The sequence below is a fragment of the Vicia villosa genome, unplaced genomic scaffold (assembly GCF_029867415.1).
Source record: "Vicia villosa cultivar HV-30 ecotype Madison, WI unplaced genomic scaffold, Vvil1.0 ctg.000052F_1_1, whole genome shotgun sequence".
Taxonomy (NCBI): domain Eukaryota; kingdom Viridiplantae; phylum Streptophyta; class Magnoliopsida; order Fabales; family Fabaceae; genus Vicia; species Vicia villosa.
In genome coordinates this window covers 1,754,016-1,769,965 of record NW_026704981.1, presented here as the reverse complement: position 1 = coordinate 1,769,965, position 15,950 = coordinate 1,754,016, and positions in this window count along the sequence as shown.

The window sequence follows — 15,950 nt, the reverse complement described above, 5'->3', positions numbered from 1 at the left end:
AAAAGTAAAGAAAAATAAAAGCGAATACACAAATTGAATACGAAACGTCCAATGCTTTATTGAATGAAAATATGCTTATGAAATGACAAGCCCTAACAATGGACCATTGTGCCTCGGGCGGGGCACATGGCTTTAGAGCTTATTGTTTATTGAAGTACAAAATTTGAAATTGGAAATATAAAGGAAAGCAAGAAATAAACTAAGAACGGCAATTACTCCTGACTATAGGAGATAGAAACAATGTCTTCAGTCTTCCAGTTGCCCAGCCCTTTGTCTGATGTACGGAAGATCCACTTGTCCAGGTTGTAATTATCTTCATCTTCTCCGATGGCATTGACTCCCTTGCTGATGAAATGATGCTTCAAACCTTCTGGACGAGGATGTTGTTCTCCCTTCTGATCCTTAGCAGTGCAGCCTAAACCCCATTTGTTGGACTTGTAAGGAATATCAGGTAATTTCCCCCAGATGGTGCAGCCACCTTCTTCTACCACAACCCTAGTGTCTTTCAGAGAAGCCATTGTAGGAGGAACCCTAGTAACTTTAGGAGGAGTGTAGACATGCTTAGTCTCAGGAACCACTTGAGGGACCAATTCGAACGCTTGACGGGGAGATTCAAAAGCTTCTCCAATGAATTCAACATACTTGGTCTCATCTATGAAGCTCACCACATACTCTTCTTCACCATACACAGTCACAATCTTGCCTTTTGTTGGATATTTCAGTTTCTGATGGAGAGTTGAAGTCACAGCATTTGCCCCATGTATCCAAGGACGTCCAAGTAGACAAGAATAGGCGGGACGAATATCCATCACATAGAACACAATATTGAAAGTCTGGGAACCTACTCTGATCGGGAGCTCAACCTCGCCATATACAGTACTCATTGTACCATCGAAAGCTTTTACTATCACATCACTGGATTTCAGCTCAATTCCGTCAACCTTGAGTTTGTCCAGCACCAACTTGGGTAGTACATTCAGAGACGAGCCATTGTCAACCAGTACATGGGCCAGAGTGGTGCCCCCACATTCAATGGATATATGCAGCGCTTCGTTATGATTCTTTCCACTAGGACTCAGATCAACATCAGAAAACCCAAGGTAATTCTCTGTCGTCAGGTTTGCAATACAATTCTCGAGTTGTGTGACAGAAATCTCTTGTGGCACTTGTGCGGCCTCTAGAAACTTCATCATAGCTTTGGCGTGAGTCTTGGAACAACTCAGGAGTGACAACATAGAGATCTTAGAAGTAGTATGCCCCATTTGTTCAACAATGTCATAATCACTCTTGCGGATGATCTTCAGGAACTCATTCGTTTCTTTAGATGGTGGATTTTCAGTGACAGTCTCAAGTTCATGTAATGGTCCTTTACCACGAGCATCAGCACTCGGGGTGATAGTAACAGCAGGTGAAGCAGTGTTTAGAGAGATCTCTAGAGAAAACACCCTTCCACTTCTTGTCACTTTACTAGTCCCAGCAATATTACCCACATCGAGATTGGCATGTTCAGAAACTTTATCAGATTCAAGTTCTTGCTTTACTCCACGAACATAGACTTCGGCACCATAATTCCAAGGGATAGCCTTATCAGAAGAATATGGCATCGGACCAGGTTTAGTAATAATGATCGGAGCTACACGGGGTTCAGCAGAAATCTTGAAAGGAGCCTTGGTAGGGATCTTCAATGGGACTTTGGAAATGACGGAGACATCCTCGATTTTCAGGCCACGAGAGAAACCTTCACACAAATCTTCAACAAAAGGGGTCTTCTCAAATTTGATAGTGCCACGATCCATCCAGCCTTAGATACCTCTTTTCAGATTCTCACAACCATTAGGTAGGGATGCACAGTAATAACAACCTGGGTCGCAACCTGGAAATAAACCAGCTTGCAGCAGCTTTCTCTTGATGTCAGGGGGAGGTGTTGAAAAATCTCTCACATCATAAACATGGATGGTGTCCATGATAGCGTTAACGGTCTTGTCGTGTTTTGGCATAGGAGCAGTGATGACATTAGGAGTCTCTGGGGCGTTGAACTCGATTTCGCCAGCATCTATCATGTCTTGGATCTTATTTTTCAACGCCCAACAATTATCAGCAGTGTGTCCAGGGCTATTAGAGTGATACACACATTTTGCATTAGGATCATAGTTTGGAGAAGTAGTGGTGACGTTCTTCGGAGGATCTCTTATGGTGATCAGATTGGCTTTCAATAGATGTTGCAGAGCCTGAGATAAAGGCATGTTGATTTTAGTGAATTGCCTTCTAGGTGCGTCTGGCCTACGCTGATATCCTTGTCTAGGAGCTTGTTGAGGTGTTGGAGTAGAGATGAGGACGGCACCAACAGACTGATTCTGATCATTCTTACCACGGCCCCTCTAACTATGAACAACATTAGACTCATTTCTTCCATAATAGGGTTTCTTTGTAGTACCAGAAGATGTGCCTACTTGAATCTTCCCACTTCGAATACCATTCTCAACATGTTCTCCAGTCAAGATAAGATCAGTAAACCCAGATGAAGAACTACCCAGTAAGTGACTATAGAACGGCCCAGTTAGCGTGCCCATGAACATGTCCACCAACTCCCTATCAGTCAAGGAAGGTTGGACTCTTCCAGCTAAATCTCTCCACTTTTGCGCATACTCCTTGAAACTTTCCTTAGGTCCCATAGACATGCTTTGTAGTTGCATGCGAGTTGGTGCGAGATCGGAATTATATTGGTATTGCCTGTAAAAAGCAACGACCAAATCTTCCCAAGTACGGATGCTAGTACCCTCCAGTTGATAGTACCATTCGAGTTGAGTTCCAGATAAGCTTTCTTGAAAGAAATGGATCCAGAGCCTCTTATCAGCAGTGTGAGGCTGAATCTTCCTTACATAAGACCTCAAATGCATCTTGGGGCAGGAGACCCCATCATATTTAGCAAAGGCGGGAGTTTTGAATTTTGGAGGAATAACGACCCCAGGAATGAGTCCCAACTCTTCAAAATCCAGCCTAGGTACCTTCTGAATTTCCACGCTTCTCAGACGCTCTTCTAGTAGCCTATACCTCTCATCAGGATAATCCTCGTCTTGAGGATACTCTTCTTCTTCCTCATCTTGATCATCAGAACCTACATGACTTCCATGGTTGTTCTTGACACTAAAATCATCTTCTTCCTCTTCCTCCTCCTCGTCTTTAGGAATCCCAGCTTCTTCGGCCTTCTTGGGACGACCTTTGAATCTTCTTCCCAGGTTGATCACTCCCTTAGTTTTCTTAGTCTTCGTCTTCTTAGTCAGAAGAGCTTTCAGTTCATCTTGCCCCTTGGACAAGTTCAGGATCAAGGCTTGAAATTCAGCATTCTGAGTTTGGAGATCCTTGACAGATTGTTCGAGATCCATCTTTTTTCTCACTGAAATAAACAGCGGAAAGATGAGGCATTTGTTTTTATGAAACCTGTGATGCAATGTTTATGGATGATATGATTATGCGTATGCAATGTTTCGAGGACCTTGGAATTCAAATTTGTTTAAAAACAAACAAAAAGAAACTTTATTAATAATGCTTAAGGAAAAAATTGTAAATTGTTTTATTATTATCTTTTACAATAATGAAAGTATAAAAATAGAAATAAAATAAAACTAGGAATAAAATAATAAAGATAAAAAATAAAAGTCTTCAAGTCTCCCATGGACGCCTCCTTTTTGAACCAATGAAGTTGTTGATGCCTTGCTCCGCTTGAAGTAGCTTTGTGAGCTCTAATACTTTCTTTTCTTTAGCGCGAAACTGAGCTTCAAAAGTATCTCTTTCTTCCTTTAGTTGAATCCAAGATCTCTTTAATTCTTCGATGTCAGTTGGCATGTCTGGATGAGCAATAACTTGAGGAACATTTTCCTCCCAATCAGGCTCCACTATCACAGGTAGGACATATGGATAAGGCCTGATGAGGCGTTGAGCACGAGTGCGCACCCATCTGAGGTAAGGCCCTAAAGGAATGGAATTCCTTTGCCCTAAGCTCTTGCTATTAATTCTGTTCACCATATCCCATCCTCGTATAAATTTCCGGCGGTGATTCTGAGCATCATCTTCATAATCAAACACAACCCCTTGTATAAGCATTTGATGAGGACCATCTCTTCGAGCATAACCAAACTGACGTAAAGCTAAGCAAGGATTATAAGTAATACCCCCTCGTATGCCAAGTAAAGGCACATTAGGATATTGTCCACAACGGTCGATGATAGTAACATCCTCTTTGGATAAGGAAAGCCAACGGATATCAGAATGAGAAAGTGACATTATCCTCTTATTCCATTTCAGCCCTTGGTCATTCCTCATTACTGAGTGAGGAAAGTGCGAAATAAACCACTTATATAGCAAAGGTATGCAACACATAAGAGTCCCTCATTTCTTCATAGTACGAGTGTGAAGAGAGTGTAGGATGTCTCCAAGCAAAGTAGGAACTGGGTTGCGTGTCAGAAATATCTTTATGGCGTGCACATCAATGAACTGATCAGGATTAGGGAATAATACTAAACCATAAATGAGTAAAGCTAATATGTCTTCGAAGGCTTGATAACTCATGGACTTCAAAAACATGCGAGCTTTTCCGAATAAGAACTTAGCGAGGAATCCCTTGACTCCACTTCTGGTTTCCCAATGACCTTCAATATCAGACTTCTTAAGGTGTAAAGCGGAAGCGATAACTTTCAATTTTGGAATTTCTTCCAAACCAGTGAACGGGATCTAATCTCGGATAGAGAGTCCAAGTATATCAGAGAACTCCTCCATAGTAGGTACCAACTGATAATCCGGGAAAGTAAAACAATGATGCTCGGGATCGAAGAATTGAAATAGTACACTCATCATCTCTTCGTCAAAACCTGAAGTAACCAAACTGGGCAAGAGACCATGTCTTTCAGTGAATCGGGAACCTCCAGGAATCTCTAACACCAACTCTTTCAGCTCGGAAGGTATCTTCACAAAGTTAACTCGAATGGTGTTTCTAGTCTCCATGATGTAACACCCCATATTTTCTAATTTTAATTTAATTGGAAATTAAATTATTAATTAGAGATAATTTAGTATTTGGTTGAATTATATGGAAAATGATGAGTTATTGGCATTGGGCCTAGAGTGGTGATTAGCAGAAGAGGGGGTGTTGACTAAGCAAGCCCATTATAATATTTTATTTTATTTTTCATAAAATAAAGGAATTGGGAAAAGAGGAGAGGAAAGGAGACAGACTCTGAGAAAGGGAGAACACGTGAAGTGAGAAGAGCCAAAAGGGAAGAAGATCTTCGAAGATTCGACTCTGAGGTAAGGGGGGATTCTTCGGGTTAGTATTCCTTATGTGATTATAGGTAGTATGATTGATTAGGATTGTTGTCTAGTTCAATCGTACGTGTCGGGTTTGAGACTTTGTTAGGTTTTGATGAATTGGTATGAATTACATGATTCTGTTGATGCTCATGTTATGTGTTGTTAATACTTGTATAAAATTTGTCTGAATTATGTGTTTATATGAAAATTGATGTTATATGTGTCGTATGTTCTATGTACCTGAAATTGGGGAAAAGGGAATAGGGAAATGCTGTCAAAATAGTGAATTTTGCTGTGCAGGTACGTAGGAACCGGTTCCCGTATGGGACGAACCGGTTCCCCCTTGTAAAAACAGAGAAATATGGATTCTGGGTAGCTGGGAACCGGTTCCCATGTAGGGACAACCCGGTTCCCCATAGTAAAAATCCGAGGCGTGATTCTGGAGACTGCCAGGAACCGGTTCCCATGTAGGGACAACCCGGTTCCTGCAGCATTTTTCTAAAAATGTTTTATCTTTGAAAACTCATAACTTTTGATCTGAGTATCCGATTTATGTGCCGTTTTGGGCGTTGCGAAGCTAATGAGATGCTTTAACTGATGAATTGATAAATGGGCAGTAGCCGACTTTACTTTAAGAACTCAAATTAATTATTGATGATTGAAACATGGTATACGTATATGTGCTTATTCATATGACTATTGATGCATGTATTTATGTTGGTGATGGGATTATAATATCCAATGAATGATGTTGGTGTATAACATGTCGTAAATGATACATGCTGTGTGACTTACTGTTGAGTTGTCTTATATAATTAATACGTGGTGTATAATGATGATAGATGTACGAAGTATGATGATGATGATTGGTGATTGTGAATATTAATATATTGTTAATATTAAAATGTTGGTTATGGTGGCAATTAACATTAATATGATGTGTATGTTAATTGTGATGATGTGATGTATGGATGTGAATGATTGAATGATGCTTATACATGTACATACTTGTTGTGACCTTATTGGTAAGAGGTGATAAGCGATGTTAAGCATCGGAATGATGATGATGTATAAAGATGTAAGTATGTGTCATGTGTGCATTATTCATAAATCATTTGCATTGGAAGGCTAATTCCCATTGTGCGGAGATTAGCGGGAAGTCATCGTGTGCCCATGTGGGGTGTGAGCGATGAGGCAGTAGTCGTGTGCCCATGTGGGGTGTGAGCGACTAGAGGGCAGTATCAAAGAGAGAAGTCCTGTGATATGATTCACGAATTTTTGGTACCACATGCATAGTGTCAGTCGAATCATATGCATTGGTTATAACATGATTGGATGAGATCCAGTGTTATGCCTTGGTGTGTTTTTACATGGTTGATGTATTAAAAAGATGTTGTTAATATGACTTGATCCTTGATGAAATTGATGAGTTGTGGGCCGATGACCAATATTGTTGGATGATGCTTGCTTGTTGTAATAATTCCGATTATATGTATGATTGAGTGGATGATAATTACTATGAGATTTTATTGCTTATGATTGCATAATGCTTATTAATTCGAATGAAACTCACCCTTACTTTGATGATTTCAGATTAAGGATGTAGCGGCGTCTTGATTGGGTGAAGATAGCTTGTAAGCTAGCCCGTAGTTCGTGTCGAGTCATGCTCTGATTGTAACACTGGGGAACGATAGTTTAGAGACGAATTATTATGTCGGTCTTGTTGTTTTATGATTGTTTTAGAATAACTTGCATGGATAATGAATATGCAATGTTATGGATTATTGTCCGCTGTGTTGAACATGAATTGTAATTATGTTAAGTGGTTCCTCGTGTAGCATGACAAATGACTATGGTATTTTTCTGCTAAAGAAGTTGTGACATCCTTGTATTTCATGTTTACTCTGATTATTATTCTATTTTCCGCGGGGGTTTAGAAGGGTGTTACAATAGTGGTATCAGAGCATAGTCGGTCCTTGTGACCAGAGTCTTGTTGTTAATGTCCTTTCGGTATGCGACATGTGTGTGAAACACTGTCGGTACTCAGTGTGTTCTAACTGTTTGCCTGTAGAAGTGGGATTGAGACTAGTGGGGGAGAAGCTATGCTTCTCGGATATGTCTCAGATGCAAGATGTTAGAGTGATGCGTAGGGCAGCAGTACAAGAGTGTAGACTTATTGTTTTCTGAAGTGAAGGTGACTTGGGCTGAAGACTGTGGTCGTTATTCAGTTGGAGTGTCTCGGAGTAGATGATGGTTATTTCTGAGAAATGGAATTTCGAAGTTGTGATGCTTCAAGTGCTACTGACGTACTGTGATGTTGTCGTGTGAGTAGCCTATGTGAAAGGTCGCTGTCGGAGTAGTGATTAAAGAAAGTATTGACGTAGACCTTGTCGTAGGATTACTAGTAAGTAATTGAGATGATAGTAGAGGTTATCGATATTGTTGAGAAAGTTTCGAAGTGCGAGTAATGCAAAGAGACGAGTGTGATCTCAAGGATAAGAAGGTTGATGATGGCGTACATGAATTTGGTTTCAGGATGTTGTAGAAATCGAGTTTCAGCGATGAAACGTGTTGTTTAAGTTATAAGAAGTTTGGAAGCGAAGAGATGTGATGAGATAATGTTAATAATGAGATTAATTTGAAAAGGATGAGTTTTGGAGCAGAATTTCCATAAGCAAATCGCAGGAAGATTGCTGAATCGTTATGAAACTTCGAAAATTCATAACTGGAGTTCTGGACATCCGATTTGAGTTCCGTTTGAAGCGTCGGAAAGCTAAAGAGATGGAGTTTGTTATAAAAATGGTTGCAGCAGCTGTAACAATATTTAATTGTGACCGGGTGCTGTTGGAAAGAGGTGAAGTTACGGTTACACTTGTCCTTAGAACTAGATTGTTCGTTGGTGCAGCATGGGATGTCAGTGTCAGAGTTAAACAGAATAAAGGAATAATGAGGAGGCTTGTTGAGAAGCAATCTTAGAGATTAAATGTGCCAATTGAGAAGTTTTGGAGATGTCGTATAGGGTTTTGTTGCATGGTGTCGGTATTGTATCTTGGATAACGATTGGAAACATTCATGTCTTGAGCTCTGAGTGTCAGATTAATGTACCGTTTGAATCCACGAAGAGGAGAGATTATGTTCTACATTGTGGAAGAGTTATAAATACCATAGACTGGTCCTATGAGGAGATATGATGATGTCGGTTAAAGAAGCATGAACAAGTGTTGAATAAGAATGCCTATTACCGCGATTGTTCGGAACGAAGTCGAGTAGAATATGTCGTTGATGAATAAGATGATCAGGATGATTTAAGTATTAATGGATTTGAGTGATGAGGGAATTAGTAGAAAAAAAAAGCGACATAGACTTTGGAACCATTTGTGGTATATTGTGATGCGTCGTTGATGGGTTTGGATGGTGTATTGATGTAAAACCAGTAAATAGTAACTTATGCGTCGGACGATTGAAAGCGCAGGAAAGGAATTATCTGACTCATGATTTAGAATTGGCAGCCATGGTTTTGTTTTGATGTTGCAGTGACATTATTTGTATGGTTCGAGGTTGCCTCTAAAAATATCGATGCTGATGGTGAAAGAGTTGGATTTAATTGAACAATTCAGAGAATTAAGTTTGGTATGTGAAAGTGCTCCTAATAATGTTAGATTGGGTATACTGAAACTGACTAATGGTATTCCTGACGAGATTAGAGGAAATCAGAAAGCTGATGTTGAGTTGATCGATAAGTCGACCTTGAATTGCCAAGGTAAAGACGGTGAATTCAGAATTGACGAGGATGGTGTAATGAGGTCTAGAAGTCGCAGTTGTGTTCCAGATGTTACCGAGCTGAAAAAGAATATTCTAGAAGAAGGACACCATAGAGAATTATTAGACTATGACAATGTTGTTGAGTTTGGGTGCAAACTCGGAAAAGACGCTATTATGTAGTAACAACGGTCTATGCTTAAATATGATTGTCGGCTATCTATTGACAAATTGAGGACTTGATCACCCTTAATCTCTTGTTGATAATAGGCGGAATCATATAGATGGTATAAGGTTGCTTGTTACCTTAATGGTATAAGATGTGATGAATGCTGAGATGTGAGAATGACCACTCACCATATTGTGGGAACTTATGAGGAAGTGATTATGAAGGAGTGCAAAGTATTGGACGGTGACTTAAGACGAGTAGTCGTAGTCGTACAGCGAAAGTATGATGTAAAGTGGTGTTATGAGTGCTACTCGTGAGCAGTGAGAATTAATATGTCGGGGTTCTACATAGAGAATATGTGTTTATCTATATGTTGGGTTTAGAATCTCGTGGACGTAAGGATGTCGTGCCAAAGGATTATGACCTTTTGAATAATTGCCGAGATGATGGATATCCTTTTACGGTTGTACGTAGTTAACGAGTAGGTATTCGGAGAAGTTAAGAAGAAGAATTGATATTACATGATGCTATAATAATCTTGTGATGTTGTAAGGTATTGTGTGGATTTCTAATTGAAATGAAGGATTATACTCTACGAAGGACGAAGTGGATTTCATTCTTAGTGAAGAGTGGGACTCTGTTGAGCTATCTTGTAAGCAATGGTATATTGAGGATGATGAGCTATGTAATTATAACTACTGATGTGCACTCATTTCCATAGTTGGAATGTTTAATAGATGAAGTAAATCAGGAATTTGTTTTTGAGTGCGAGTAAGTATTGACGAGTGGTGAGTTAGAACCATGGATGGTAAAGAATGATTCTTGAACGAATGAGTAAAGAGGGCCAGAGTTGGGTATAACCTAGAAGTCTAATTGATAATGATGGTTGCAATGAGTAATCAGGATAGTGCAGCAAAAGCAGAATGTAGCGTGTTGGGTAATTCTGGTGTGACCTAAGAGGAGCCAGACAATTGGAATTCAATGGTATAGGAATATGAGTATTGAGTTCTTGAAGGAAGCAGTTGGTAAAGAGTGTAAGTATTACTTTATCGCTCAATTGGAAGAGTGTGCCTAAGGTTAGTACATGGGTAAACGGAATCCATTACTACAGTGTTGATCAGTTGTGATCATACCATGGATTGTGTAATTGTATTATTCAGTTATTGAGTGTATTGTATGGATCACACCTCGAAGTTTCATTGTTGTTAGCCGTTGGAATTATAGCGAGTGGTACATCTAGGGATGGTCAAAAGCAACGTAAGAGCTGAGATTGAATGCATGAGGTATGCTTATGTTGGTTATGTCAGATGAACTTGGAGGTTCGACTAAGAAAGTGTTAACTGAGAACAGGAAGGTCAGATGGAGGACTCCTATTTGGAACTATTCACTAGAAGTATGTTTTCGAGGACGAAAACTATTTTAGTGGGGGAGAGTTGTAACACCCCATATTTTCTAATTTTAATTTAATTGGAAATTAAATTATTAATTAGAGATAATTTAGTATTTGGTTGAATTATATGGAAAATGATGAGTTATTGGCATTGGGCCTAGAGTGGTGATTAGCAGAAGAGGGGGTGTTGACTAAGCAAGTCCATTATAATATTTTATTTTATTTTTCATAAAATAAAGGAATTGGGAAAAGAGGAGAGGAAAGGAGACAGACTCTGAGAAAGGGAGAACACGTGAAGTGAGAAGAGCCAAAGGGGAAGAAGATCTTCGAAGATTCGACTCTGAGGTAAGGGGGGATTCTTCGGGTTAGTATTCCTTATGTGATTATAGGTAGTATGATTGATTAGGATTGTTGTCTAGTTCAATCGTACGTGTCGGGTTTGAGACTTTGTTAGGTTTTGATGAATTGGTATGAATTACATGATTCTGTTGATGCTCATGTTATGTGTTGTTAATACTTGTATAAAATTTGTCTGAATTATGTGTTTATATGAAAATTGATGTTATATGTGTCGTATGTTCTATGTACCTGAAATTGGGGAAAAGGGAATAGGGAAATGCTGTCAAAATAGTGAATTTTGCTGTGCAGGTACGTAGGAACCGGTTCCCGTATGGGACGAACCGGTTCCCCCTTGTAAAAACAGAGAAATATGGATTCTGGGTAGCTGGGAACCGGTTCCCATGTAGGGACAACCCGGTTCCCCATAGTAAAAATCCGAGGCGTGATTCTGGAGACTGCCAGGAACCGGTTCCCATGTAGGGACAACCCGGTTCCTGCAGCATTTTTCTAAAAATGTTTTATCTTTGAAAACTCATAACTTTTGATCTGAGTATCCGATTTATGTGCCGTTTTGGGCGTTGCGAAGCTAATGAGATGCTTTAACTGATGAATTGATAAATGGGCAGTAGCCGACTTTACTTTAAGAACTCAAATTAATTATTGATGATTGAAACATGGTATACGTATATGTGCTTATTCATATGACTATTGATGCATGTATTTATGTTGGTGATGGGATTATAATATCCAATGAATGATGTTGGTGTATAACATGTCGTAAATGATACATGCTGTGTGACTTACTGTTGAGTTGTCTTATATAATTAATACGTGGTGTGTAATGATGATAGATGTACGAAGTATGATGATGATGATTGGTGATTGTGAATATTAATATATTGTTAATATTAAAATGTTGGTTATGGTGGCAATTAACATTAATATGATGTGTATGTTAATTGTGATGATGTGATGTATGGATGTGAATGATTGAATGATGCTTATACATGTACATACTTGTTGTGACCTTATTGGTAAGAGGTGATAAGCGATGTTAAGCATCGGAATGATGATGATGTATAAAGATGTAAGTATGTGTCATGTGTGCATTATTCATAAATCATTTGCATTGGAAGGCTAATTCCCATTGTGCGGAGATTAGCGGGAAGTCATCGTGTGCCCATGTGGGGTGTGAGCGATGAGGCAGTAGTCGTGTGCCCATGTGGGGTGTGAGCGACTAGAGGGCAGTATCAAAGAGAGAAGTCCTGTGATATGATTCACGAATTTTTGGTACCACATGCATAGTGTCAGTCGAATCATATGCATTGGTTATAACATGATTGGATGAGATCCAGTGTTATGCCTTGGTGTGTTTTTACATGGTTGATGTATTAAAAAGATGTTGTTAATATGACTTGATCCTTGATGAAATTGATGAGTTGTGGGCCGATGACCAATATTGTTGGATGATGCTTGCTTGTTGTAATAATTCCGATTATATGTATGATTGAGTGGATGATAATTACTATGAGATTTTATTGCTTATGATTGCATAATGCTTATTAATTCGAATGAAACTCACCCTTACTTTGATGATTTCAGATTAAGGATGTAGCGGCGTCTTGATTGGGTGAAGATAGCTTGTAAGCTAGCCCGTAGTTCGTGTCGAGTCATGCTCTGATTGTAACACTGGGGAACGATAGTTTAGAGACGAATTATTATGTCGGTCTTGTTGTTTTATGATTGTTTTAGAATAACTTGCATGGATAATGAATATGCAATGTTATGGATTATTGTCCGCTGTGTTGAACATGAATTGTAATTATGTTAAGTGGTTCCTCGTGTAGCATGACAAATGACTATGGTATTTTTCTGCTAAAGAAGTTGTGACATCCTTGTATTTCATGTTTACTCTGATTATTATTCTATTTTCCGCGGGGGTTTAGAAGGGTGTTACACATGACCTACAAAACAGAACAAAGATGAATTCTTTGGTCCTTTAACGGTTAGTCATGATGTTATGATGCTTATGATGTCATGATGCCAAGTAGATAACAAACACAAACAAGTCACACAATTTTGCCTTAAGGTTAGGCTTGCATGTGGTCCAGAGGTGCATACCTCCCCCCTGAAGTTTAGTGGGCTCAAACCTGTCCTATATAAATATCGGGTTCTAAGGAGCTCATATCATTGACCTTTCTCGAAGGCGCTTATCCCAGTTCGGCAATCGAATCGCCAACCGAAAAGGTCCCGAAAGTCCAGTCCATATGGGTGTAGCTTCGAGTATCAACCAACTTCGGTCGGAACCAAAGCCAGCCATCTCGCTACTTTCTAGTAGGCCAAAGTCAAGTTCGACTTAGGTTCTAGGGCAAATTAGTGCTTAATGACACCACGCGGCAGCCAAGCATTTCCTCAGGTCGGATCCCAAGGAACACCAGGACAAACCAATGTGTCACACTAACAATGGCCATCAGATCAACCACATCAGTATACGCTGTGCAGTCTCCTTGATCTCATGCCATTTACCTAAGGTACTCAGATCCGGGTTAGGATCTTTCACACAGCAAAATAACCAAAACAGCCCTGCAAAAGTAAAGCAAACAAAGCAAACAATAGAAAACATTTAAGTGATTCCTAAACTTTTAAGGTAACCCCTCTTTTTAATCGAAAATCCCCAGCAGAGTCGCCAGTTCTGTAATACGGTGAACTGACTTTTTAATCGAAAATGTTGCGGTAAGCAAGAGTCGCTACCGACTTTTATTTTATCCAAATTAAATCAGAAAGGCTAAAAGAACAGTAAAAACCTTTTAAATAAAAACTGAGTTTGGGGGTAATTATGCAAAGGGAAGGTGTAAGGCACCCTTTGCATCCATGGTTTTCCATGGGCTCTTAATTGCTTTGCTCTTTTTCGTTCAGAAATGTAGAAGAAGTGAATATGGACTTTAGCTCGTAAATGAGCGTAGCCATTTTGAAGGTTTATGAGAAAGAATATGAAAAAGGTTTTAGAGCAAGGCAAAGCAATTAGGGGCAATTACCTTAGTAATGTAGAAAACAGTTCTTTTAGCCTTTCAGGGTGAAAGGGTCTGTCCACGCCATAAGAGGGCAGGAAGCCTTTCATTTGGAGGTTGAAGGGTCGTCGAGAGTTCGTTCGCCATAAGACTATCCCATGCCATAGAGAGGCAGGTAGTCTAAGGGAAGAACCAGAATAGCCTTTCGTAGGCAGCCAGAGAATACCTCAGCCTTTTCGTAGGCAACTTCCGAGGGTCGAGATCATATTGGTGTATCGAAGGCAGCATCATTAGGGTCTTATGACCTTTGCATAACCGAGGCAACATGGCTGAGGTATCCTCATATTTGAGGGACATGGCTATTCTGCAAAAACACAAGGCAACAGGCAACAAGGCAACAGGCAATAGAGAGGTTACCCCAAAAGTGTGCGTGTGTGCACCAATCACGTGATTTGATTTAGAAATTTATCTTATAATTAGTTATTCTAGGTTAATTACAGGCTTGCACTCTGATCGCGACTTTACGTGTCTATTAGTCGGGATAACTGCAAGTGCACAGTCGTGTCGTGTAGTTTTAAAAGATATCGAATCCACAGGGACTATAAATCGACCTACCGCTATCTAAAGTTACTATGTAAAGCTAAGGCTAATGATATTTGGGTTTTTTATAAATGGGGAAACTAAAATCTTAAATCTAGGTAAAATATAATAACAAACGGATATCAGTATGTATTTCATCTAACTTAGGTGATCCGAAGTTCCATTGGCCAAATTCTAATTAAATCAAAGATCTTTACTAACTATGTTATTTAAAAGTCCTCCTCTCAAACTCTCGCTCTATTGATTCAGACTACGATCCTAACTCTTAATGTACGCTTTCGCCATCCCACCAGATTTAGAAACGCTTTTTGAAAACAATGTAATTAATAAAATGCTTGTTTTATGAAGTCGTTATCTACTCAAATCTCCTAATCTCAAACTTTCGCTCTGTTGACTCGGAACATGCTAATATCCCTAACGTACGCTTTCGCCATCCCGCGCGGGTATAAAAACACTTTTTGAAAATAAATAAGTTCTAATTAGTTCTAATACGCTTTCGCCATCCTTAAAACTAATGTCCTATGTCTACTATCCAGTTAAAGATCTCAAACTTTCGCTCTATTGATTTTAACCTTTGACCGTCTTAACCCCTCAAACTTTCGCTCTATTGGTTTTAAGACTTACTAATTAAATTAGACATACAAACCAAAAACAAGTGACATTTAATAAAACATAATTAAGCCAATTTATTTCGGATCCCTACGGTTAGATTAATTTACATACCGATATCTAAATAAATTAGCCAGACATATTAATATGGTTAAACATGCATAAATAAATTCGGTTCAGAATATTAGGCATATTAATTAACATATAATATATCATGCATTAAATATAAATAAAGGCGAGAAATAATAAACCTGAATAATGTAAATTGCAATTGAATCTTCGAGTACTGAACTTCCACCACAAGTTGGCTGGATCGTTCTTCGGAATTTAAACGGACGGTAATTAAAACAAGGAAGTAAAAACAATAAATCTAACGTAAGGATAGATTTATAAAAGGTTCACAACAATTTCCGGTGTAGAAATTGTTGTGAGAAAATAAACTATTTGAATGAAAGCAGGAAGAAAATAATAAGCACGGTACAATTTCGGTAGCACTTCGTTGGCCGGAAATTGCACACCAAGAACTGAGGTGACTGCTTCTATTTATAGGGGAGCTTCTGCCTTTGGAATGCGTGGAAATAGGGAACTCCTTGGAGACGCGCGTCTCCACTTCTTCAGGGTGACCCAGCACACGACTTGAGACGTGCGTCTCAAGTGGAGGAAATGTAGGAGGAGCTGGAGACGGGCGTCTCCTCATTGGTGACGTGGCATGGATCGTTGGAGACGTGCGTCTCCACTTGCTTGTGTGATTTGGGCCACGCACAATTGATTA